Source organism: Hemitrygon akajei, chromosome 10, assembly GCF_048418815.1.
Source record: "Hemitrygon akajei chromosome 10, sHemAka1.3, whole genome shotgun sequence".
NCBI lineage: Eukaryota > Metazoa > Chordata > Chondrichthyes > Myliobatiformes > Dasyatidae > Hemitrygon > Hemitrygon akajei.
Genome location: NC_133133.1, coordinates 31,104,043 through 31,130,719, shown reverse-complemented (window position 1 = coordinate 31,130,719; position 26,677 = coordinate 31,104,043). Strand labels below are relative to the sequence as shown.

At 42.1% G+C, this 26,677-nt stretch overlaps 1 protein-coding gene across 4 annotated transcripts in view; it reads right to left on the bottom strand.

Moving 5' to 3' along the window:
* The window catches only part of lnx2b (ligand of numb-protein X 2b), a 78,345-nt gene extending 55,255 nt beyond the window's left edge, over nucleotides 1-23,090 (bottom strand). For 2 of the 4 annotated variants that reach the window (XM_073058007.1, XM_073058005.1), the window contains exon 1: nucleotides 22,841-23,090. The gene's annotated coding sequence lies outside the window, so the exon portion shown is untranslated. Of the gene's footprint in view, nucleotides 1-21,296; nucleotides 21,675-22,672; nucleotides 22,812-22,840 lie in introns of those variants that run through there. The other 2 variants (XM_073058006.1, XM_073058008.1) reach the window with 2 other exon arrangements.
* Between the last annotated feature and the right edge of the window lie 3,587 nt (nucleotides 23,091-26,677).

Genomic DNA, 26,677 nt, shown 5'->3' with positions numbered 1-26,677 from the left:
CATAGCTGTGATTGACTCCCACCTCTTACAATTTATCCAGTAAGCAATCCATTCCAGAGATGACTTTCCATCACCTTCATGAGCCTATAAGTGACAGTTTATAGAGATAATATACATAAAACAATGACTATTTGTGGTATTTATTTCCCAGTAAAGCAACTTATGCATTTGTTGGGGATATAAAAACTCGAGACGAGTTTTGTTGAAAATCAAGTAGAATTTAGACCACAAGACCATATGGTATAGAAGTAGACCATTTGGCCCATTGAGTCTGCTCTGCCGTTAAGTTATGGGCTGATCCAATTCTTCCAGTCATCCCCATTCCCCTGCCTTCTCCCCATACCCTTTGATGCCCTGGCTAATCAAGAACCTATCTATCTCTGCCTTAATTACACCCAATGACTTGGCCTCCACACCTGCGCATGGCAACAAATTCCACAGATTTTCCACCCTCTGACTAAAGTAATTTCTCCACATCTCTGTTCTAAATGGAGGTCCTTCAATCCTAAAGTAGTTCCCTCTTGTCCTAGACTCCCCACCATGGGAAATAACTTTGCCATATCTAATCTGTTTAGGTCTTTTAACATTTAGAATATTTCTATGAGATCGCCCCTCATTCTCCTGAACTCCAGGGAATACAGCCCAAGAGCTGCCAGACATTCCTCATACGGTAATCCTTTCATTCCTGGAATAATGTTTTGTGAATCTGCTCTGAACGCTGTCCAATGTCAGTATATTCTTTCTAAAATAAGGAGCCCAAAACTACACACAATACTCCAACTGTGGTCTCAAGAGTACCTTATAGAGCCTCAACATCATTTCCCTGCTTTTATACAGGTTTCCCCTGCTATTCAATGGTAGAGCGTTCCTATGAAACGGTTCATAAACCGGAATGTCGTAAAGTGAAGAACCAATTACCATTTATTTATATGGGAAGAATTTGTGAGCGTTTGCAGACCCTAAAAATAACCTACCAAATCATACCAAATAACATATAAAACCTAAAATAATAGTAATATATAGTATAAGCAGGAATGATCTGATAAATACACAACCTATATGTAGGAATACTTCTCTGCAATCACTGTAGCACTGTCCACCTTAGCAAAGATCTCACACAAGCGCTCTCAGCAGAAACACTCTCTCCAGTAACCTTTAAGCTATGAAGCTGCCAAATCATACCAAATAACACATAAAAATACACAGCCTACATAAAGTAGAAATAATGTATGTACAGTGTAGTTTCACCTGCTGGAATCAGGAAGACAGCGAGCACACTGATGATGGTGTGTTAGGCCGAGTCGTCAGAGGTTGGGGTGGTGGGAGGTAGAAGAGACTGGGGTGTCATCTCATTGTCATTTGTTTCCATCAGGGCAGGCAGGTCACCTTCTTCTATATCTGCCTGCCTCAATGTTGAAGGTCAAGGTTTGTCGTCTGCTGTGGCTGATGTAGAAGGCTTGAAAAACAACAGTATGCTTGACTGCTTAGCCTCGCGCATTTTTCTATCATACAGTTCTTTGTAAACACTCAAACCATCCTGCAAATATGCCCTAAATCTACGTACCTTTCAAAATTAAAGTCATACTTTTCTGCAATCATTGCAGCATTGTCAATCGCAGCAAAAATCTCACGCAATTGCTTCACGTTCGGTTCCTGGACGACTGCACTTTCGGGCCATTCGCTACTGCGTTCGGTTTCAATTGTTATCCTTTCCTCTTCATCAGTTCTTCATCTGTCTGTTCTTGGACATGGGATGCCAAAACCGCTTCAACATCATCTTCGTCAACTTCCACAAACCCAGCCTCCTTAGCCAAACTCACTTTGTCCTTACTTCGTTCACCACGATCATTACACTTAATTGTGTCTAGTTTTACACTAAGTGTAACACCCTTATGAGCTCTTTTAAGCTTATCCAATACCTTAGAACTCATCTTGCTAAAGGATGCACAAAATAAATCGACATAAAGCACAGATGCTCACAGGCACGTGTTTAAGCAATGCCGGCTAGAATGCAGTTCCGGGGGAGGAGCTTAGCTGCTCGGGGCGTGCGCTGCCTTTTTTCCTAACAGTGAAAACACCCTTCTGTTAGCAAAAACAGGAACTAATGTAGGTCTTTCGTAACAGTGAGGTGTCGTAAAGTGAACGCTCAAAATCGGGGGATACCTGTACTCTTATATTCTATACCTCTAGAAATGAATGCCAACATTGCATTCGCCTTCTTCACCATCGACTCAACCTGGAGGTTAACCTTTAAGGGATCCTGCACAAGGACTCCTAAGTCCCTTTGCATCTCTACATTTTGAACTCTCTCCCCATCTAAATAGTAATTTGTCTGTTTATTTCTTTCACCAAAGTGCATGACCATACAATTTCCAATATTGTATTTCATTTGCCACTTCTTTGCCCATTCCCCTATTCTTCACTTCTCTGACACTCTTACATGTCTGGGATACTGCAGATGTCTTCCACTGTGAAGATTGATGCAAAATACGCATTCAGGTCCTCTGCCATCTCTGCGTCTCTCATTACAATATCTCCAGCGTCAGTTTCTACTGCTCCTATATCTACGCTCAACTCTCTTTTACCCTTTATATACTTAAAAGCTTTTAGTATCTTCGATATTAGTCACCAGCTTCCTTTCATAATTCATCTTTTCCTTCCTAATGACCTTCTTAGCTTCCTTCTACAAGTTTTTAACAGCTTCCCAATCTTCTATCTTCCCACTAGCTTTGGCCTCCTTGTATGCCCTCTCTTTTGCTTTTACTTTGGCTCGGACTTCACTTGTCTGCTACGGTACTGTCCTTCTTCCATTCGAAAATTTCTTATTTGGAATTTAGGAGAAGGGGGCCGGTACCGAAGAAACCACAACCAAAGGAGTTGAATGACTTCAGACCTGTTGCCTTGACGTCGCACGTGATGAAGACCATGAAGCAGCTGATAATACAGAATCTGAGGCCACAAACCAGGCACGCTCGGGATCCTCTTCAGTTTGCGTATAAGGAGGTGGGAGTGGAGGATGCTATCATGTATTTGCTGCACAAATCCCTCTCTCACCTAGATGGGGTCAGTGGTGCTGTGAGGATTACATTCCTGGACTTCTCTAGTGCCTTTAACACCATCCAGCCCACGATCTTAAGGCACAAACTAACGGAGATGGGAGTAGACTCTCACATGGTGGATTGGATAGTGGACCTCAGTATGTGCGGTTGGGAGACTGTAGGTCTGACACGGTGGTCAGCAGCACAGGAGCGCCGCAGGGGACCGTGCTCTCTCCGATCCTGTTCACCCTGTACACATCAGACTTCCAATATAAACTCGGAGTCCTGCCATGTGCAGAAGTTCGCTGACGACACAGCCATAGTGGGGTGTGTCAGGAATGGACAGGAGGAGGAGTATAGGAAACTGATACAGGACTTTGTGATATGGTGCAACTCAAACTACCTGCGTCTCAATATCACCAAGACCAAGGAGATGGTGGTGGACTTTAGGAGACCTAGGCCTCATATGGAGCCAGTGATCATTAATGGAGAATGTGTGGAGCAGGTTAAGACCTACAAGTATCTGGGAGTACAGTTAGACGAGAAGCTAGACTGGACTGCCAACACAGATGCCTTGTGCAGGAAGGCACAGAGTCGACTGTACTTCCTTAGAAGGTTGGCGTCATTCAATGTCTGTAGTGAGATGCTGAAGATGTTCTATAGGTCAGTTGTGGAGAGCGCCCTCTTCTTTGTGGTGGCGTGTTGGGGAGGCAGCATTAAGAAGAGGGACGCCTCACGTCTTAATAAGCTGGTAAGGAAGGCGGGCTCTGTCGTGGGCAAAGTACTGGAGAGTATAACATCGGTAGCTGAGCGAAGGGCGCTGAGTAGGCTACGGTCAATTATGGAAAACCCTAAACATCCTCTACATAGCACCATCCAGAGACAGAGAAGCAGTTTCAGCGACAGGTTGCTATCGATGCAATGCTCCTCAGACAGGATGAAGAGGTCAATACTCCCCAATGCCATTAGGCTTTACAATTCAACCGCCAGGAGTAAGATATGTTAAAGTGCCGGGGTTGATTTAATGTATCTAAGTAAACTACTTAAGAACTTTTTAAAAGCTATTATTAATGCTTTTTGAGAGAGTGATTTAGATGCATATCATATTTTTACTGAGTTAAGTATTGTATGTAATTAGTTTTGCTACAACAAGTGTATGGGACATTGGAAAAAAATGTTGAATTTCCCCATGGGGATGAATAAAGTATCTATCTATCTATCTAGACTAAGACCATTTAATGGATACCATACAATTAACCCAGGGAAGTCCACAACATTTCAAGCCTTGTGCTCTGATAGAATTGAACGTACTCTCCACACACACCCAACCCCTAACTTCCAAGGTCAGCACTTATTGTTCCCCATTATATAAATAAAGCTAACGTTCAGGGGGGAAAATAATCTAATTTTTAGCTAACTTATTAAAATAATTCATAGCTACCAACATGTCTAGATTGGAACATTACTACAGTCCACATTTATTTACATGGACTTTTGACTAAGTTATGGTTCTGCTATACCAGTAGCTGGCTCACATAGGTCATTTACCTCACTAAACATTAACTTTAATTGTCACATGTACATTGAAACATCAAAGCATTGGAAAGCATAGCTTGCATCAAAAACCAACACAGTCAGAGCATTGTGCTGTGGAGTATCACCATGCTACTGGTGCCGATGTAGCATACCTACAAATTGCAGACCTGGATATCTTTGAAATACGGGAGAAACTGGTGCACCCGGAGGAAACCCACGCGGTCACTAGGAGAATATACGTACGCCTTAGACAGCAGCGGGAATTGAACCCCAATGGCTGGTGCTATAAAGAGTTAAGCTTGCCGCTACGCTACCGTGCCATTCATGTGATATTAACCCTTAGTTAGGGTGAGGTTACTGTAACTCAATCTTGTTCCTCTGTTTGCAGATTATCTACCCAGATTTCAAAAAACAATATGAAAAATTAGGACAGTCCTTCATCATTACCTATTATTCAAGCAGTACAAAACCTGGTCTTCCCATTCAGCACACAATCTGACTGATCTGATGTAAACAGTACATTACAATTTACAGGCATTATATACAAGCCTGAAAAGGTCTGTTCCACTGAGACACACGTTAAGGTCATCTTCTATTTTCTGTCACTTTGCTGCTGATTATTGATTTAATTCATCCTGTCATCAGTTTGAATTAGAGTTATAAGTGCTGCAGAGGTGTAAAATAAATCACACAAAAGCTTCATTTAATTTTCTGAGATGGAGCAAATGCTTGGATGCCTTTCTATTACCCAGATGTTTTCTGATGCCAAGCAGACTCTAGGAGATCTAAGCCCAAAATATAGAGTTACCAGCCTCTGTAGCATTGGAAAGCTATGTATTTTGGACTCTCTGTATTCATTGTGTACACCTTAAGTGGATTTTTCCTTCATTCGTCTGGGTGAATATGCACAGATGAATATGCATCTGAGCAACATGTAGTTGTGTGGTAACTAGCAGACTTCCAACGTCTTGCCCAAAATCAAATTTTATATTTGAAATGTACAACTCCAGAGGCCTGCAGAAACAAGAATGACCATATATACTCAGTACAACCACCTCTTCCTCTATTTATTCTTTATTATGAACAGCCATCAGTAATTAAGGCCAAAGTTCTTGCTGGAAGTCTGGTTCTACAAATCTTATTAAAAATAAGGCTGAAGAGATGGTACGTGAATAAAGTAACACGGTGTTCATTTCTTTGGGATGAAGGATAATCTTTGGCCTGTGGAAGGTCCTATATTCAACACAGACAGTTAAAGCCAAGCCAAGAACAAGGGTGTGTAACCTGAGCGTTGCTGATCAGCAAAACAACGACAAGGGTTTTTACTCCTGAGCACGATCTAGTGGCAACCACAAGAAAAGGCAAAATCGAGGTCCTTGACGAAGGTAAAACACACCCAACAGAAACACCTCCCTGACTTGATCAGCTTTACTTCAGGATGTACCAATGTGATGTTGCCCCCAAAACCAGAAGTCAAATAGTACAAAAATGTCACCCTCTACTGCCATCTTAATGTTTCCTTTCAGACAATAGTTCTTCAATGGATACAGATCCACATTCCTCAATAAGAAGCTCCTTTATATTTTGCTGACAAGTAGCTGCCAGCAATTGCCTAGTACAAGGAGGACAAGCACAACAATTTTAAAATCAACTGATGAAAGATAATAAGAGGTCTCATTAAAATTTTGTCTGTCCTAGATAAGAACGTCTGGGACACTTGAATTCCACTTGAATTCCAGACGACACAACAGTCCACCAATTATCATCAACTGCACTTCTAATATGCATTTTACTCAGCTATGATAACAACAGTTACTGGGTGGAGCTGTTATAATATGAACTGATTAGTAATGCAGAATATACATGGAGATCAAATAGCAATGAGTGATTTGAAATATTACATCAAATGAACAACTCAAACAGACACTAAACATACATATTTTGCAATCCTGAAGATTGATTCAAAGCAACTCATGGATGTCTGAAACTGGGAAAAAAAATGTCTATTCCTGAGCCCCACCTAGCAACGAATTAAGTGTCACTGTAAATATTATATATATATATACATACATATATACACACACACACACGAGAACAAAAAATATAATTGTAAACATTTTTATACACAAAGCACAAATAAGTTATAATATATTGCTTTTCATAAACTTTTAAATGCAGGGGAATATATTGTTTAGGGTATAATTCCCCTTTTCTCCCTCTGAACTGTTGATTCCTTGTTGATCAATATACCTTCACAGGAACCAATCCTTCTCCTCTGCATCCCAAGGATTACAGAAATTGAATATAGTTCAAGTACTTCCATCAGGAATTACTGAGTAACAATCTAGAATTGGAATACAGATGGATATCCTAGTCCCAAATAAGAGGGTGATACAGGCAGCTGTGATACATTACTAAAACCTGTCTCGGACCTCCTTCAGTTCGGGAAGGGTCTGGAACCTTCGTGGTCTGTGACTCATCTACATTCTGAACAAGCTCACGGAGCTGAGAAGCAGCAGTTCATTTCATCTACAGGATGCACTGGAGTAACTCACAGAGAGTCCTTATAACAGCACATTATAAACCCATAACTTCTATCAGCTCAAAGGACCAGGGCAACAACAGCATGGGAAAATCATCTGGAAGTTCCCATCAATCCTCCCGCCATCTCATCTAGGAAACATACTGCCATTCCTTCACCATCAATAGGTCAAAATCCTGGAACTCGCCCCACAGTTGATTTATTATCCCTCTCAACCCATTCTCCTGCATTCTCCCCATCCAATATCCACCAGTGTTAGAAAAGAGGTTGGATATCGGCATAATGTTCTTCACCCTGAAAAATTGTGAGTGAACCTTGGACACAGAACAATTATGGTTGTTGATGAAGGGTTTCAGCCCGAAACGTCGTCACTACCTCCTCCCATAGGTGCTGTCTGGCCTGCTGAGTTCTGCCAGCATTTTGTGTTTTTTTTATTTATTTCCAGCATCTGCAGATTCACACGTGTTACAATTATGGTTCTGTAGTATACCGACATTTCAAGGACTGCAGTGGTTCAGGAGGTCAGCTCAGCACCACCTTCCCAAGAGGATCTCCGAATGGACAATTGAATGCTGGCTCAGTTTACAATTCCCACATTCCTTTAATGAAGATTTTACAATGGGATGCCCTGGCCTGCTTTTTTGTGCAGCCTTCAGAGCAACAAAGTGATAAACAAGGATGTATCTGGTAAATCATACCTGGATAGGTTTTCAAGGAGACCTAGATGGGGCATTTGAACTCTCCTTGGACCCATCTAAGAATTTCCAAGCAGGAAGGTTGGATAGATCTTCTGCAGGTGATAATGGCTAGACAATCAGTTAGTCAGCTCCTTTGAGGTAACCCAGGTCAACAGTCACCTGTTCCAAGAACACTTTTTTTCCAGGTCCCAAACTTAATGATGGAATCATATACTGAAAGTAATAATGTGGGTTTTTTTTGTTTCCCATATCTTTGAGTTTTCTTTGCGGGTTCTTAGGAACACATTTAGGTAATTCCTCTGACAAACAACGTTCTTGATAAGAAAATAAAAACACAAAATGCAAGCAGAACTCAGCAGGCCAGACAGTATCTATGGAAGGAGGTAGTGACGACGTTTCGGGCTGAAACCCTTCATCAGAACTCTCGATGAAGGGTTTCGGCCCGAAACGTCGTCACTACCTCCTCCCATAGATGCTGTCTGGCCTGCTGAGTTCTGCTAGCATTTTGTGTTTTTATTTATTTCCAGCATCTGCAGATTCACTCGTGTTGTTCTTGATAAGAACTTGCTGTACAAGTCTTAAAGAAGTTCCCTCAGATTCCTTTGGCTTCCAACAGTGAAAATTACTCAGCACCCTGCATAACTTTTGTATATTTTCATAGCAACTTGAACTTCTTGGCTCTATAAATAATATTAGTGTCATCACTTTCTCACATCTCTTCATTCCTGGTTACACCTCAACCAGGCAACACCAAGGATTTTACATATTTTCTCTGCACCTTTGCCCTTGTACTTATTTTTAAAGCCACATGTCTTGCAATTTATCTTTTCACTTTCAAATGTTCAGATCTGTAACAGAGTTCATTCTGCAACTTTGGAGCTTCAGAGCCAAGGATATAATGCTGAAGCTTTATAAGGCATTGGTCAGATTGCACTTGGAGTATTACGAGCAGTTTTCAGCCCCCTAACTACAAAAAGATGTGTTGGCATTGGAGAAGGTCTCGAAGAGGCTCACAAGAATGATTCCAAGAATGAAAAGATTAACATACGAGGAGCATTTTATGGCTCTAGGAGTTAAGAGGACTGTACTCGGTGGACTTTAGAGGAATGTTGGGAGATCTCATTGAAACATATAGAACAGCATTTCTCAACTTTTTTGCCCTGGAGGAACCCTTGAAATAATTTTCTGGTGCCAGGAAACCCCTGCATAAAAATTATCATATCTAGAGCTCACCATACGTTAGCATGATCAGGGAGATGTACATACAATAATCCAAAAATAATTTTCAATGCTCTTGAGTAGAGAATGAATTTTTAGCCAGTCTTCCTTACAAAAAAAAGGTAGTTAAGCTTAGCTTACCTTTCTAGAAATTAATCTCTTTCTTTCCCTTTCATAAATTCAAAAACTCATAAGGTACAACATAATAAATCTCTCAATTCTGGGGCGAACTTGAAACACGCGGATTTCACCTTCAACTGAAATGAGACGACTTCTATCCTTGCTCTTAATGCTTGCTTACACACGTTAGAAGTTGAACCCGCCGCAAAATGTTCATTGTTTTCCAATGGATGGCAGGATACTCTTTTACAGAAATTCAGAACTTGTTCAGGGGCAGGTCAGTAAATCTCATCTTGAGTTCATGATCAGAAGATTCAGAGAAAGGGTCCCTCACCCCACGTGTGTTCCAAGGGAGGCAAAATACTGTTCAATTTTGTTCTACAGTTCTTCCAGGTGGTTTTCAATAAAACTCGAGACTTTCTAATACCCTTCTTCACTCACAGGCCCAAGCAGCAGTGGAAACACTTCAAGATTACCTTTTGCAACAGGATTTTTCCAAAGATTCAGTTTCCTTTTACATCCAAGAATCTTGTCACCTGAAGTCAAAACATTTTCTCCAGGGCCTTACAAAGACTTGTCCAAATGATGAAAAATGCCTGTTATGTAGGCTGGTTTCTGCAGCTATTTTTCATCTTCAAAGCACTCTCCAAAATCTGATCTATTATTTTCTTGAAAGTTCTCCTGCAATTCTCCTTTCAGCTCAAACACCTTGCTAAGACATCTTCCTCTGCTAAGCCACTGGATTTCTGTATGTAGCAGGAGATTGGTGTTCCCTTTGTCCAGGTTTTCACAGTTTTTTAAAAAAACATTCTCCAGTGAACTGGTCCTAAAACTATTAAATAACTTGCTTCCTGAACCCTTTTACTGATTGACTTTGGTTTCAAAATTTTAAATCTGTTGGAGCTTCCAACAGTCATTTAAAATTACCAGTGTCATATGACTGTGATTTGCAGTTTACTATTTTGCTGAAGCCACTGTTAGGTGTGTAAGTTGTTTACCACAGACGAGGCACAATGGAATCACCAGTCCATGTAAAACACAATAAGTAGCTTTCATTGCAAAGACGGACTTTTTTTTGTGTTTGTTGCTGCACTAGTGTAGTGAAATGACTCCAAAGACTGTAATTCTTCATCATTAACTTTATCAGAATTGTCGGTAGGCTGAGGCCTAGAATCCTCCTCTTCCATCTCACACCTCCTTTTCAAATATCACCACTCTGGACTGTCTTTAGAATGAAAATTTCCCTCTAATTTTTGACTCTACTGGTAGTTTGTTCGCTCCCATAGTTCAGGCGGCGGCGCTTAAGGGAAATTTGGGGGAGGTAATTCAGGAGGGAGAGGATGACGCTCCAGCCCAAGTTGGTCAAGTCCATTCAATGCTTGGAAAACGCACTTCATACTCCTACCATCCTCCCCGCCGTGTAATACAGTGCACACCAGTGCCCTATCCCATAGACTCAACCAAGTAAACACGGTCCGACTGCACGCTGCCATATTGGGGTGAGAGACCTCTAACAGATTGCTAATTGAGGTGCTCGATCACTGCCACCACTGCAAGTAACAGCATCGCACATTGCGCGAAGTTCACGATCTCCCGCAGAACCCTCAGTGACCTCTCACAGAACCCTGGTTGAGAAACCCTGCTGTACAATATTGAAAGGGCGAGATACGAGTGGATGTGGAAAGAACGTCTCCTGTAGTGGGAGAGGCTAGGACCAGGAGGGCACTGCTTCAGAATAGAGGGATGTCCATTTAGAACAGCAATGAAAAGGAATTTCTTTAGCCAGGGGGAGGAGAACCTGTAAATTCACTGCCACTGATGGCTGTGAGTCATTGGGTAGATTTAAAGATTGATAGGTAAGTGCGTTTTACAGGGAGAAGGCAGGAAAATGGAGTTGAGAGAGAGAATAAATGGACCATGATGGAATTGCAGAGACTCCTTAAGCTGAATAGCATGCAGTCCTAGTGCTGGATAGCCTGATTTGAAATGTAGTGCTCACTCAAACAGGTAATTGATATATTATGGTCACATGTACAGAGATACAGTGAATGGCTTTGTTTGTACCTTCAAACAGATCACTCCATCCACAAGTATATAAAACAGTAGAAACAAGGGGGAAATAAAACAGAATGCAGAATATTGCGTTGCATTTATAGAGAAAGTGCAATGCATTTAGACAAAGTGCAAGGCTCACAATGAGGTAGATTGAGAGATCAAGAATTCATCTTTATGTGAAAAGGGGTTCATTCAAGAATCTTCAAGCAGTGGGAGAGAAGCTGCTCTTGAGCCTGGTGGTACATGTTCAGAAGCTTTTCAAGTATGTACCCTATTCCACTCTAGCAAAAGCTGGCATGGAGCTGCAAAATGGGTGTTTAAGAAATGCCTTCCACGCCAATGAAGGACACTGATTAAATAAATTAAGTTATAACCACTGATTCCATTGACTAGAGTTATATTCTGTGGAAAAACACCAAGAGGGATGCCCTAATTGAGACATGATTGTTGAATTCAACAGGACAACAAAATTAATTTTCACTCCTTGAAAAAGGGTTCAGAACAAGGTAACAAAGACTTAAAATTAAAGCAGGACTCTTCAGAGCTAAAGGCAAGAAGAGCTCTGCACAAACGACGGCAGAGTCTGAAAGTCTCTTCCTGTAGAGCACTGAATGAAGCATTTAAAGCCAAAGCTGATCTTATACAAGGGTAATGAAACCAATGCAGATGTCACCAATGGCAGGACACAACGGCCAATATACACTCATCCAATGACGAACTAGATTAAATAAAAATTTTAAAACAGCAAATATTGGAACTTGGATATAAAAATAAAACAGAAAATGTTGAAAACACTCTGGAGTGAGAAATGAAGTGAACATTTCAAAATCTGACTGAGAATGTTAACTCTTTCACTTTTCATAATTTTGCTGCCTGATCTATTACATACTTCCAGCATTTTGGATTTTAGTAAAGTAAAAATAATACATATAGCCTTAATTCCAAATAAGCATATTTAACAATTTATCATAGACCACTTTGGAAAGGTATTTCCACACACACATGCAATGTCCATTCTGTTTATAAGAAGCAGAATTGAAATCTCGATTATAATATTTTATAAAATGGCTTCAAAATCATAATCTTAAGGACATATTTGAAATAATTTTCAAAATACTGGAATACTTGAATCTTCTATGAAGAAAAGGGGTCATCAGCACAAACTAAAGATGACCACACGAAAATAAGAGCAGGCCCCTAGGGCCTTCCCCACCAATCTGTCTAATCATGGTTCATCTATCTTAGGCCTCAACTTTTTCTGTGCCAAATAGCCTTCAATCCCCCGATCTTTCAAAAATGTATCTGTAAATACTTCTAATGAGCTAGTCTCTGCAACTCTGAGGTACAGAATTTCAGAAATTCAGCACCCTCTGTAAGAAATTTCTATATCTCTGTTTCAATGAGCAAGCCTTTACCTTGAAACTGCATTGCCTCATTCTAGGAAAAACATCGAGACATCTTACATTAGATCATGCTCATTCTTGTAAATTTGGAAGAATGTAGGCTCAGTCTGTTCGGCTTCTCTTGATAGAGCAAACCTCTCACCTCAGCTCTCCATTACTGGACTACTTCTAACTCCAAATATCTTTCTAAAGTAAGGGACCGAAAGAGGGAAGGAGGTGGGGAAATCAGAAGGTGATAATGGGAGATGTGAGAATGGTGTATGGAATCCAAATCACATTGAGCAACAGGCCACTGTGACAAGCATCTGGGAATAGCTACTTCTGGAAGCCGCCAAGCTACAAAGGTCAAATTAGCACATCTAGGAAAGAGCATTGTGATATCTGAATTATAAATCTGATGAATCTTTTCCGAGCCCACAGTGGTCAAATTGATGAAAAGCTTTCTTTAATAGACCCTTATCTTTGAAAGGATTGCAGCAGAATTGTGATTGGCTTTTAATGGGTAGTTTTCAACTTCATTAAGTTATTTATAATCTTGTCAGTTACATTTAATGCTAATGCAAATAGAAACTACTTCAGTATCTGCTGAACAAGTCAGGTCAGACTAAAATTTCTTCACCTTTGTCAGGTCGATTAGGACTCGCCCAATTTGTACTTCCTACGTAGGCCAATGGTACGGTCAGGAATGTTAAACTGTTCTGAATAGCAGGAAGTAAATTAAACAGAACGCTCTAGTCTCACAGATTTGAACTAACAGTACAGCTTGTTTGATTTTGAAATTATATAGAAACAGAGCATTCAGCCCACAACCATGCCAACCAGAGTGCACCCAACCATATTCAGCCCATTTTCCAGCCTTTAGTTCATGCCCAGACATTCCTTAAATGCTGCCTGAGAGTCTGATTCTGCACTCCCTAGCAGTGCATTCCACCCTCTAGGTGAAGAAAAGACCTCCCCAATATCCCCTCTAAATCTTTTACCCGTTACCCTAACCTTAGGCCCAGTTTTACACATCTCTGATCGGGGGACAATTTGCTGCTGCCTTCTCTGTCCATATCCCTCAATTTTATATACCTCAATCATGACCCCCCACCCACCTTAATCTCCACTGCTCCAGGGAAAAAAGTCTCTGTCCAGTCTCTGTCACTCTTACTATCGAAATGCTAAATCTTAAATCTTTGCGATACAAACGGTACAGGCAGAATAAGGCTTGCGGTTTGCCTCCCTCAAGAATGTTCCACAATTAACTAAAATCAATCTGAAACTGTGGCTTGACACCTTAACTATCCAAAACCCATTGACACAGCCCTGAATATACACCCGACTGTGCACCACATTTCTCCATATGTCCATTCTCAGATATTTACAGTACTCCAGGTATAAAGTGTTTTCTTCAATTCAGGGCTAAGTGGTCAACGTCTGATCCTTAAGATTGCAACTTCCTGTTCTCAGCTCCCTACCAAGAGGGAACTGAATCTCAGGCTCCTGGGAAGGAACAACAATCTCGGAAATCCACACTACATTGTCACGACGGTTCTTCAGTCACAGAGCTGCAGATTCTAAACAGCTCTCAAAATATGGTCTCAGCAAAGCCCAATACAATCTCAGCAGGATATCCTTGCTCCAACACCCTTGCAAAGTACCATTTGTTGCCTTAATTGCTTTGTCTCGGGATGTTTACCTTCTGCGTCTTCTAAATACAACATGCAGATCACACTATATATGTGCAATCATTAACTCGGTTCTCACCATTTCATAGCCATATAGCATGGACACCTTTTTAAAAATTCTTTTTTTCTTCTCACATTTTCCACATTAGACTCCAGGTTTTTTGGGGACTCTTTGGGATGGCTGAAGAAACTTGAAGTACAGTGTTCTATTTTCAATACCTTTTCATATAAGAATTTGTCTTCTCTGGCAGGGAGAATAGTTCCTCACCTGAAATGCACTACTCCAGAAATTCAAACAGGAACCAGGATACAAGTGGCTAAATTAATTCTTGTGATTCTTGGTTATAACTACTACAATCAGGTAGTTCTCTGCAGCACTAATAGAACATGTCTCCCCAAGCAGGTCAAAGGCCAGTTGCTGGAATTGGAATTGGTTTAATATTGTCACATGCACCAAGATACAGTGAAAAAGTTTGCCTTACACATTGTGCATACAGATAAAATCATTACACAGTGCATTGAGGTAGAACAAGACAAACAATAACAATGCTGAATAAAGTGTAACGGCTACAGAGAGAGGACCTGTACACATGCTTGTTAATCCAAATAGCTAATCAGTCAACTATATGGCAGCAACACTATGCATAAAAGCATACAGACATGGTCAAGAGGTTCAGTTGTTCAAATCAAACATCAGCATGAGAAGAAATGTGATCCAAGTGTCTTCTGTCGACTGTGGAATGATTGTTGGTGGTTTGAGTATCTCGGAAACTGCTAATCTCTTGGGATTTTCATGCTGAAACAGTCTCTAGAGTTTATAGAGAACAGTGTGAAAAACAAATAAAAAATCCAGTGAGTGGCAGTTCTGTGGGTGAAAATGCCCTGTTAATAAGAGATGTCAGGGAAGAGTGGCCAGAGAGTTTCAGGCTGACAGTAACTCAGAGCCTCCAAATCGAAGGGTGACGTTTTAGAACAAAGATAAAGAAGAATATTTTTAGACAGAGCGTAGTGAATCTGTGGAACGCTCTGTCAGAGACTGCAGTGGAGGCCAAGTCCATAGGTATATTTAAGGCAGAAGTTGAATGGCGGAGCAGACTCAATGGGCGGAATGGTCTAATTCTGCTCCTATGTCTCATGGTGTTGTGATGCCAAGGTTGTGGTCTCAGGATTGCTATCCATGACACGTGTTAGTGAGACCAGAACTAAGAAGATTATACAGTTTAATACATTACTAAAGAGTTATTGTAGGATGGAGGGCATAATTGGATCATTGGGCTCTCTTCCAGGGAAGGTCAGGCCTGCACAGAAGGGACAATTTGCATCTGAACTGGAGGGGGAAGGATTGTTAATGCTGCACGGTGGAGTTTAAACTAGAGCTGCAAGGGGATGGGAACCTGAGTGCCAGAACAGTTAGTGCAGAGTTTATGGAGGCAGATGTTGGTAAGGCATCAGACAAAGTTAGGAGTCAAAAGACTGAGTGTGGTATGACTAATGTCATGAGCTGCACATATTTCAATGCAAGAAGTATCAAAGGAAAGGCTGAAGATGATGTAGCTGGTTTACAAACAGGGGCAATGTGTAGTGAGAAGAGGCTGTTGACAGGACTGAAGTGTTGTATTTGAATATGCACAGTATGTGGAATACAGTAGGTGAACTTGCAGCACAACTGCAGATTGGCAGGTATGACGTTGTAGGCATCACTGAATCGAACATTACAGCTGGGAGCTTAATGGCCAAGGATACACATTGTATCGAAAGGACAGGCAGGAAGGCAGACGGGATGGTGTTGCTCTATTGGTAAAAGATGAACTCAAATCATTAGAAACAGGAGACGTATGGTTGGAAGGTGTTGAATCATTGTGGATGGAGCTGCAAGGGTAAAAAAGACCCTGATGGGATGGGTATAAAGACCCCACCCCCAAACAGCAGTAAGGATGTGGCCCACAAATTACAAGGGGAGATAGAGAATGCATGCCAAAAGTGCAATATTACAATAGTCATGGGGTTCTTCAATATGGAAATAGATCGGGAAAATCAGGTAGGTGTTGGATTCCCTGAGAGGGAATTTTTAGAATGCCTATGAGATGCAGCTCGTGGTTCAGCCCACTGGAGGATCAGCTATTCTGGATTGGGTGTTGTGCAATGAACCAGAATTGATTAGAGATCTCAAGGTAAAAGAACCCTTACAGGCAAGTGATCATAATATGTATATCCTAAAAAAAGGTATTCTAAAGGAAAGATGAATCAACTGTGGCTAATGAGAGAAGCCAAAGCCAGCGTATAAGCCAAAGAGAGGGCATATAATACAGCAAAAATTAGTGGGAAGTTGGGGGACAACGAAACAGCAAACAAACTGAATTAAGTATTTTGCCTCATTCTTCAGTGTGGAAGACACTCGTAGTATGGTGGAAGTTCCAGGTGCCAGGGGTCATGAAGTTATTTTAACTAGAGAGAACATTCTTGGGAAACTGAAAGGTTTGAAGGTAGGTAAGCCACCTGGACCAGATGGTGGGCACACAAGCGTTCCAAAAGAGGTGGCTGAAGAGATCATGAAGGCATTAGTAATATTTTTTCAAGAATCTCTATATTCTGGAATGGTTCTGGAAGACTTGAAAATTGCAAATGTCACTCCACTCTTCAAGAAGGGAGAGAAGCAGAAGAAAGGAAACTATAGGGCAATTAGTCTGACCTCAGTGGTTGGGAAGGTGTTGGAGTTGATTATTAAGGATGAGTTCTCAGGGTACTTGGAGGTACATGATATAACAGGCTACAGTCAGCATGATTTCCTCAAGAGAAAATCTTGGCTGACAAATTTGTTGGAATTATTTGAAGAAGTAACAAGCAGGATAGACAAAGGAGAATTGCTTGATGTTATGTACTGGATTTTCAGAAGGCCTTTGACAAGGACCACACATGAGGCTGCTTAACAAGCTGTGAGGCCAAGGAATGACAGGAAGGATTCTAGCACGGATAAAGCAGTGGCTGATTGGCAGGAGGCAAAGACTGGGAATAAAGGAAACCTTTTCTGGTTGGCTGCTGGTGACTAGTGGTGTTCCACAGGGGTCTGTGTTGGGAACAGTTCTTTTTAAGTTATATGTCAGTGATTTGGATAATGCAATTGATGGCTTTGTTGCAAAGATAACGGCACCGGCAACGGCACCCCCAACCCCTACCAGCAAAAGACAACAGCCACCTCCACCAAGCACTAAAGCGTCAATAAAGACACAGACTTGCAGTACCCCAAAGACTGCTCGTTCATCCAGTAATTCAATATACCACAGGTTCTCTCTCTCTCCCTCCCCCAATAAGGGAAAAAGAGGTGCCCCTGTTCAGAGAACCTGTGGAATTCTTTGCCACAGGCAGCTGTGGAGGCCAAGTCTTTTTTACTTTTAAGACAAAGAGGAAAATTGGATCAGCCACGATGAAATGGTGAAGCAGACTTGATGGGCCAAGTGGCCTAATTCAGCTCCTATATCTTGTGGTCTTATGATAAGAGGAATAGATTGAGTGGACCGCCAGAGACGTTTTTCTAGGGTGGAAATGGCTAATACAGTGGGGTATAACTTTAAGGTGATCAGAGGAAAGTATAGGGGAGATATGAAAGATGTCAAGTTTTTTATTTACACAGAGACTGGTGAGTGTGTGGGACACCTTGCCAGGGGTAGTGGTAGAGTCACTTAGGGACCTCTAAGTAACTCTTAGATAGGTAAATAGATGATAGAAAAATGGAGGGTTATGTAGGAGGGAAGGTTTAGATTTATCGTAGCGCAAGTTAAAAGGTCAGCATCGTATTGTGACCCAAAGCGCCTGTACTGTTTTACATTCTATTAATGTGAAATATCCATGGCCATACAGGTCACTGTGGAAACCCACGGATATTGTTGTTTCAATCTGAAAAAGACCTATTAATTGTGTTTTCTGTTGGTTAACTAATACTAATTCCTCACCATTAGCTTACCTCTGCAGGAATTTGTTCTCTAACGACTTATATGTGCACATGCTTTGCCGCAGTAAATAATGTCTTTAGGTCTGAGTTTCATCAAATTTAAAAACAATCAAGCTGTGATCCAAGTTTTCATATACTCGTGCAGTAAGAACTGAAGTTCTCAGCAAGTTCAGCAGCATCAGCGGAACTAAAGAAAACATGAGTCAATGTTTCGGTTATTATTTCCATCATTTCTATTTGGAATTTCTTGAGACTCCCCCGCACTCCTCCCCCAATCAATTGTATCTATTTGAGTCTGGGTAGCAAGACAGCAGCAAGGTAAACCAGTCGGGGAATAGAAGCTACAAGTAAATGTTCAGTTACAGCCTTGTTGGGATGGCATTATGGAGTTAAACAGGTGTTGTGGAGAATGCTGAAATAAAAATTGAGGCAGGCAGCAGCTGGAAATAAATACAAAATCAGTAGAGCATTTTTGGTACATTGCCTTTTATATAAATATACTAATATAACCTTTCACCAAGTTGTGAAAATATGTGCTTTAAGATCAACACTTCAAAATCTTCACAATGCTCACAGTCACATATCCCTGCCATCCTGCATGATTTCTTGACTGTACCAACTATAGCTTTTGTTTCCACAAAATCCTTCAAATCCATGGAGGGAATAAGCAAACCCACATCAACGTCCCCAGCAAGAGTTTCTAATTACTTTCTGCTAGGCAGGCCACATCACGTGAATATCCAATGCCAGACTCCCAAAGAAGACACCCTGTTAATGCAACAGAGCAAAGCAGATTGAGCTAAAGGTTCAAGAATGTTCTTGAAACCTCTCAGAAAAGTGCAACATATCTACAAACTCATGAAATTCCCTCTGTCATGACTACTGAAGGTGCAAAAGGAGAGAATATCAAATCCATGTGGTCCAGGCTAGAATAAATTCCTGCCTAAGCAGTAACCTGGACCCACTGCAATTCACCTACAGATCTATAGCAGATGTAACCTCACTGCCTCTCCATTTGGCTTTGGAGTACCCAGTCAACAGTTAATGATCAATCACAGTCTAGCATTCTACATCATCAAACCCTCAGTATTGATCAACAAGGTTCCAATTCTGAACATCTGTACCTCACTCCACAACTGGATCTTTAAGTTCTTTATCAAAAGACCACAGTTAGTGCAGATCAATAACAACATCTCCTCCTCACTGACATCAACACAGTGATTCCTCAAAGATGTGTGCTTAGTTCCCAGCTCTGGTCTCTCTACACTCATGACCGTGGGGCTAAGCACATCTGAAATACCATCTATAAGTTCGCCGATAACACCACTGTCATTGGGAGCAGCACAGAGAGCGACAGGGAGGCACAGAAGAGTGATATCTGAACAATAACCTCGCACCCAACACCAGCAAAGACAAGCAATTGATTGTGGACTTCAGGAAGGGGAAGTCAGGAGAATTCACACCAGTCCTCATTGACAAGTCAGCAGTGGAAAGAGTGAGCAGCTTCAAGTTTCTTGGCATCAACATCTTGGAAGATCTACCCTAGGCTCAACACACTCATGAAATCACAAGGAAGGTATGCCAGCGGCTCTACCTTGTTAGGAGTTTGAGGAAATTTGGTATGTCACCAATGACTTGTAGATTTCTATAACTGTACGGTGAGGAATATTCTTATTGGTTGCATTACTACCTGGTACGGAGGCTCTGATGTGCAGGATTGAAAGAGGCTGCAGAGGGTTGTAGACACAGCCAGCTCCATCAAGGGCACAACCATCCTCATCATTAGGAACATCTACAGGGGGCAGTGCCTCAAGAAGGAAGCATCCAGCATCAAGGACCCTCACCATTCATGACATGCTGTCTTCTCGTTATTACCATTGGGGAGGAGATACAGGAGCCTAAAGACCCACACTCAGAATTTTAGAACAGCTTCTTCCCCTCTGCTATCAGATTTCTAAAACAGTTCATTACTCTTTTCTGCCTCTTCTGCATTCTCTATATTTTTGTAACTTCAGTAATTTATATCTTGCACTGTACTGCTGCGACAGAACAATAAATTTCACAACTTTGTCGGTCATAAATGTTTATGTTCACTAATGACACCACTGTCGTAGGAATCAGCGTATAGGAGGGAGATTAAAACTCTGGCTGAGTAATGCCACAGAAACAACCCCTCACTCAATGTCAGCAAGACCAAGGGGGTGATTATTGACTTCAGAAGGAAGAAAGCAGAGGTCTATGAACCAGTGCTCACTGGGGATCAGGGATGGAGAGTGTCAGCAACTTTAAATTCCTCAGTGGTATTACTTCAGAGGATCTGGCCTGGGTCCAGCATGCAAGTGCTATTACAAGTAAATCATGGCAGCACCTCTACTTTCTTAGAAGTTTACAAAGATTTGGCATGTCATCTAAATCTTGGGCGAACTTCTATAGATGTGTGATGGACAGTACTGGTTGCACCACAGCCTGGTATGGAAACACAAATGCCCTTGAACATAAAGGCCAAGAAAAAGTAGGTCCATCATGGGAAAAGCCCTCCCCACCATTAAACACATCTACACTGAGAGCTTTCATGGGAAAGCAGCATCCATCATCAAGGACCCACCCCACCACCATTTCTTCTCGCTGCTGTCTTCAGGAAGGTGGTAGAGGAGCCTTGGGACCAACACCACCAGGTTCAAGAATAGTTATTACCCCTCGAGCATCAGTGTTTTGTACCAGAGGGGATAACTTCACTCGACTTCACATGCCCCATCACTGAACTGCTCCCACAACCTATGGACACACTTTTAATGATTCTTCATCTCGTGTTCTCAATATTTACTGCTTAGTTAGTTATTTATTAGTTCTACTTTTGTTTGTATTTGCACAGTTTGTTGTCTTTTGCTCATTGGTTATTTGTCCATCGGTTTGGGTGTGGTCTTTCACTGATACTATTGTGCTTCTTCTACTTACTATGAATGCCCGCAAAGGGCATTTATTTCATTATATATTTACTTTGATTGGAACATGTCCTGAATAGAGAGAAACCCTGCATTTGCATCACTTCTCAAATTATTCATCTACTCACCTCCACCCCATCTGAGGGAGCATATGAATTAGGTGCAGAAGATGCTCCCTCAGTTCTTCACCACCATTCAATAAAATCAGGTTTGACCTGACTCAGCCTCATCTGCAAGTTCCTTCCTGCCTTTCCACTAAAAACTTTCCACCAGACACCAGGAATCTTTGTCCCACATTCAATCTTCAGTCACCTCAGAATATCATGGAAGAAAAGTCATCTTTGATCCCAGGGCACCAAGGATTCTGAGGAGTTAACTCCAAACATCAACACTCCCGATGCCAGTTTAGAGCTTGTTTTGATGTACAACCTTACAAACGAATGTAAAAACGATGGTTTTGAAGGACTTGCCAAGCCTTTAAAACGTAGATTTGGAGATTATAAAGATAATCTCTATTAAATACAGATATCCATAAATTTGAGCAAATTGCTGCACTTTAACCTCTTTTGTCCGCTCAAATCTTCCAGTGGTCCACAAATAGAACATTTTAACAGGATGGTTTACATCAGGCAAATCCGATTCCCAGTCGGTCTGAGGTGTTTCCACACTTGTCAAACAGAAAGCCCTTGACTTAACGACGCCTACAATACTTTCGCAACTCCGGCTGCTCTGTCAATAACTGCAAGTGCCTAACAGTGTCGCGTTAAGTATTCACAACAGGAATTTGTCCCTTGGTGTCCGGACCAGTAAATGATTTGACATTCACACAACCATGTTGATACATTTTCATCATAATACCTTCTGTAAATTATTACACAGGTAGCTATCCTACAGCCGATTTATACACAGTATTGCCATCGCCTGAGATAAATACAGCACGATCTTAAAGCCTGGGTTTGACCGACATCGTGTATTGCTCGGAAAGCCACCGTCTGACAGATCCAGAGAATCAGGATCAATCCTGACCTCAGACGCCGTATGCGCGGAGCTTGCTCATTCTCCCTTTGTGCGGGGTTCAAGTTTTGCTCACGTCTCAAATACATGTGGACTGATAAATCGATTGACCGCTGTAGGTTTCCCCTAGCGTGTGGGCGAGTGTCAGTTTCTCGGGGGGTGGGTGGGGAAGTAGAAGAATTAGTGCGAGTGTGGGATTAGTATAGAATGGGCGACTGGTGGTCAATACGGACTCGGTGGGCCGAAGGGCCTGTTCCCCGCTCTATCACCGAGTTCCACATCCATCTGCGGAAATCGACCCTGCACTTGGGTCTCAATTACCGTCCTCATTTCGATGTAAATTCACTGCTTTAGGGTCATGGACTTTCGAATTGCATTAGTTTTAAATAAAACCTTAACTGCAGACTCTGCCGCTCACCACTGGACCAGAGACCAGTCTTTTCTGCCTTTCGCGGTTGAAGCCACGCGTACTCCCTCCCTCGACACCTACCTGGAACCCTCCTCGGTCCCCGAGCTAACGCCAGGCTGCCGCTGTCTGAAACAAAGAGCCGGCGCAAGAAGAACGCCGGACAGCAGATAATGTGGCCGAATCTGAAACCAATCAGCCAAACACTTCTCAGCAACCAACGCGCCACCTAACCTTAGTTTTGAAACCTACCTGTGGAACCTTTCCGGAAAGTGGGAGGGAATTAGCAAAAGCCAACCAGTCCTCTTTTGAGCGAGCAGGAACAGAGGACAAAAGTCTTCTTTTTGCCAACAAACACTTTAAAACCCTGATCAGTCCTTCTCCCGGCAAGTATAGCACCCAGTTACACCACTTTCACCGTGATAATGAGTCACCGTGGTGGCCAAGTTCACAATTAAAACTGAGCCTAAAATCTCATTCTTCACCTAGTCCTGTTTCGGGAGGGGGGGGGGGGGTGGAATAAATGAAAGGAACTGACGTTAGGGAGGCGGGCAGCGTCAGCACTGAGACCTGCACGTCAGCTAGCCACCCTGAGAGTTTTCTGCCTCATCAATGTGTGATCATGCCTTTGGCTTTAATAATTAGCTCTGAAGTATGACTGCACTTTAGGAAGGTTAGCAACTAAATATTTGCTGGTAAATATTTGGATTTGCCATACCAAAAATCAATCCAAAAGAAAGAGGGAGACACCTGGAATTATATACTCACAATTTAATATTCAGTGGAAATCTGTCCAGTATAACTAATACCTCCCGATGTTAAGTCATAGAATAATTGACACTACGTTTTGTGTTGTTTTTAAAAAGGACGAACTCCCCAGACGGAACTGTCAGGTGCGGCACCTGTTAAAACATGGCATCATTTCCAAAACAACTTAAAATGCAGGAAGTCTGAAACTACCACAGGATTTAAAATCTGTTCTGAGGTCAAAACAGAAATTCCCTGAAGTCTGATGATGAGCTGAAGTTTTAACTTGTTCTCTCTCTGTTGATGCTGACTGGCCTGCATGTTATTTCCAGTACATAAAAGTCCGATAAATTGTAAACACTAGAAATACAAAATAATAATCAAAAATGTTGGAAACACTCAGCAGGTCAGCTGGCATCAGTGAAAAGACAAATGGTTAACATTTCAGATCCAGGAATCTTCATCAGAATCCTTATTATTATCTCTGGTATTTCATATTTACATTTTAGATTTACAGTGTCTTTTTTTTATAGAGCCGTAAAGTTGTACAGCATAGAAACAGGGCTCAACCCATCAGGTCTATGCGACTATCATAGACCTCCACCACCTTGCCTGCAATAATCCCTCCATGTAGGGATTCTTAAATGGCTGATTGTCCTACACCTGTTCCCATTTCTCATGTTCTTATCAACCCACCAAATTCAAAGGTTCGAAGGTTCATTTATTTTCAAAGGATATGTTATGCCCGTGGCCCCCTCCTTTTTGAGAATGGCAGGATCGCTATTGATTCGAGTCAGGAGACCCAGGAAATGAGAGAAAGACATGCAGAATCCACAAAGAGTTTGGAATGTGTCCTGGCCTCCGAAAGGCGGAACCATGGATAACGGCTATTGTCTCTTGGAGACGGGATTGTGTATTGAATACTGTACGATGCATCGAAGCCCCCAGGCAATGAACCGAGGGGGGGGGTTGGTGGAGGGATTGCATCATCCCACCCTGATTGACATCTGAGACCCTGTGAGTCAGGATAAAAGAGGGTCTGAGGAACAGCCCCTTCAGATGCACCAGAAGAAATGCTAGAACTCCTGTAACAGCGAAACAGCGAAAGCCAGTGGAACCAGCCCATGTGCGTCCTTTTCCATTTGCCTCAGAATTGGTGGGTCTTGCCATGGAAGTACGGCTTTAGCTAACCTCGAAGGGGAAATCAGTCCCCCAATGACTCTCGAAGGATTGACATCATAAAAGGAACGGGCAAGTTAAACCTCCGTCTTTCTCTCCAACCAAAAAGGCTGCAGCCTACAGCTTGGCTGAACTAAAGTGACTTTTATATTTCCATCGGACAATACATTATCCCCTAGACAACGATAGAGCTATTTCTTATTGATTATCATTATACCCGCGCTTTTAGATTTAGTATTGACGACGTATATTATCTGTGTGCTTGCATTGATATTATTTTTGTGTATTTTTATCAATAAATACTGTTAAAAATAGTACCATCAGACTTCAACGGACCTCTCTATCTTTGCTGGTAAGCAACCCAGTTACGGGGTACGTAACAATTGGGGGCTCATCCGGGATTTGACACCAAATTGGGAGGCCAGTGAATCGGGCTTGTAAGTCCAAACTTGGATCTGGTTACGCAGGTAGCCAGACGGGAAACCAGCAAAGATGGACGTGGGGGAATTTATAGAAAACCCGACTCTGGAGGCGCTAGAGGCGGCCACCAAATCAGACTTGATAAATTTGGCGAAGGGGTTAAACCTCGCAGAGGTGAGGTTGTCAATGAAAAAGTGGGAGGTGTGAAGGGCAATAACTCGGTATTATATTGGGAAGAATGTGTTTGTAGCTGAGGTATTGGAAAATATCCCTGAAAAGGTACCAGCTAGTGGGACGGCTCAGTTAGAGTTGGAGAAATTAAGGTTGGAACATGCAATTAAGTTAAAGCAGCTGGAAGCAGCTGAGAATGAGAAAGAAAGAGCCGAGAGAGAGAAAGGGAGCATGCGCTCCAGCTAAAGGAGTTAGAGGTGAAACGGGAGCAGGAAAGAGCTGAGAAACAAAGAGAGCACGAAATTCAGTTAAAACAGCTGAAAAAGAGAAGGAAAGAGCCGAGAAGGAGAGGGAGGCAGAGAAACAGAGGAAACATGACTTGGAGATGGAGAAGTTAAGGCAAGAGCAACGAGTTCAGGGTTCAGACCGAGAGGAGCGGTTTAATGTTAGTCGGGAGTTGAGGTTAGTACCTCCGTTCAAGGAGACGGATGTTGATAGTTATTTCTTGCTTTTTGAAAAGGTGGCAGTGAATCAGAAGTGGCCCAGAGATCAGTGGGTGGTTTTGTTACAAAGTGTGTTAAAAGGGAAGGCACAGCGGACATATATGGCGTTGTCCATGGAGGAGGAAGAGGACGAGAGTTATGACAAAGTAAAGGTGGCCATTCTCCGGAGTTATGAGTTAGTACCTGAAGCGTATAGACAAACGTTCAGAAATTTAAAGAAAGGGTGGAATCAGACGTATACAGAGTTTGCCTATGAGAAGGGTGTGTTCTTGGACCATTGGTGCACAGCAGAGATAGTGGAAGAGGATTTTTGGCGTCTCAGGGAGTTAATTCTGATTGAGGAATTTAAAGGTTGTGTTTCGGAGGATATCCGGATGTATTTGAATGAGAAGCCGAATAAGTCTATCTCAGAATTTGCTAGGTTCGCAGATGAATATGCCCTAACCCACAAGACAAAGTTTTCCTCGAATAAAAGTTCCCAGAGAGACCGTGGGAACGATCGAGAAAGCCCGTCGACTGAGGCAGAGGTCCCGCCGGGAGCTAGTGGTAAGATTGAGGGGGAAAGACAAGACAGCCAGAGATTTCCGGACTTGACCTGTTTTAATTGTGGAAAGGGGGGGCATATTGCATCTAGGTGCTTTGCTCTGAAGAAAGAGACAGGAAAAGGGAAAGCAGCGGTCCCTATCGGATGTGCCGTGGTAATCAGTAAATCGACAAGAAATCCCCGGGTAAACAGAGTACGAGAAGGGTCTGAGACTTGTATGTCAAACGGAACCGTGTCTGTGAGAGAGGGAGGTACACCAGTTCCAGTACGGATCTGGAGAGACACGGGCGCTGAACTGTCATTGATTAGCAGTAAGGTACTAGATTTTGGTTGCAAGATGGGAGTGGTAGCTGTGAAAAGAATAGGAAAAGGGACGGAAATGGTGCCCTTGCATAAGATCATTATGAATTGTGAGCTAGTCTCTGGACCAGTTGAAATGGGGGTGCGATCAGAATTCCCGAGAACTGACGCGGACGTCCTTCTGGGTAATGATTTAGCTGGTGGTAAGGTTTGGTCAGCAATGAC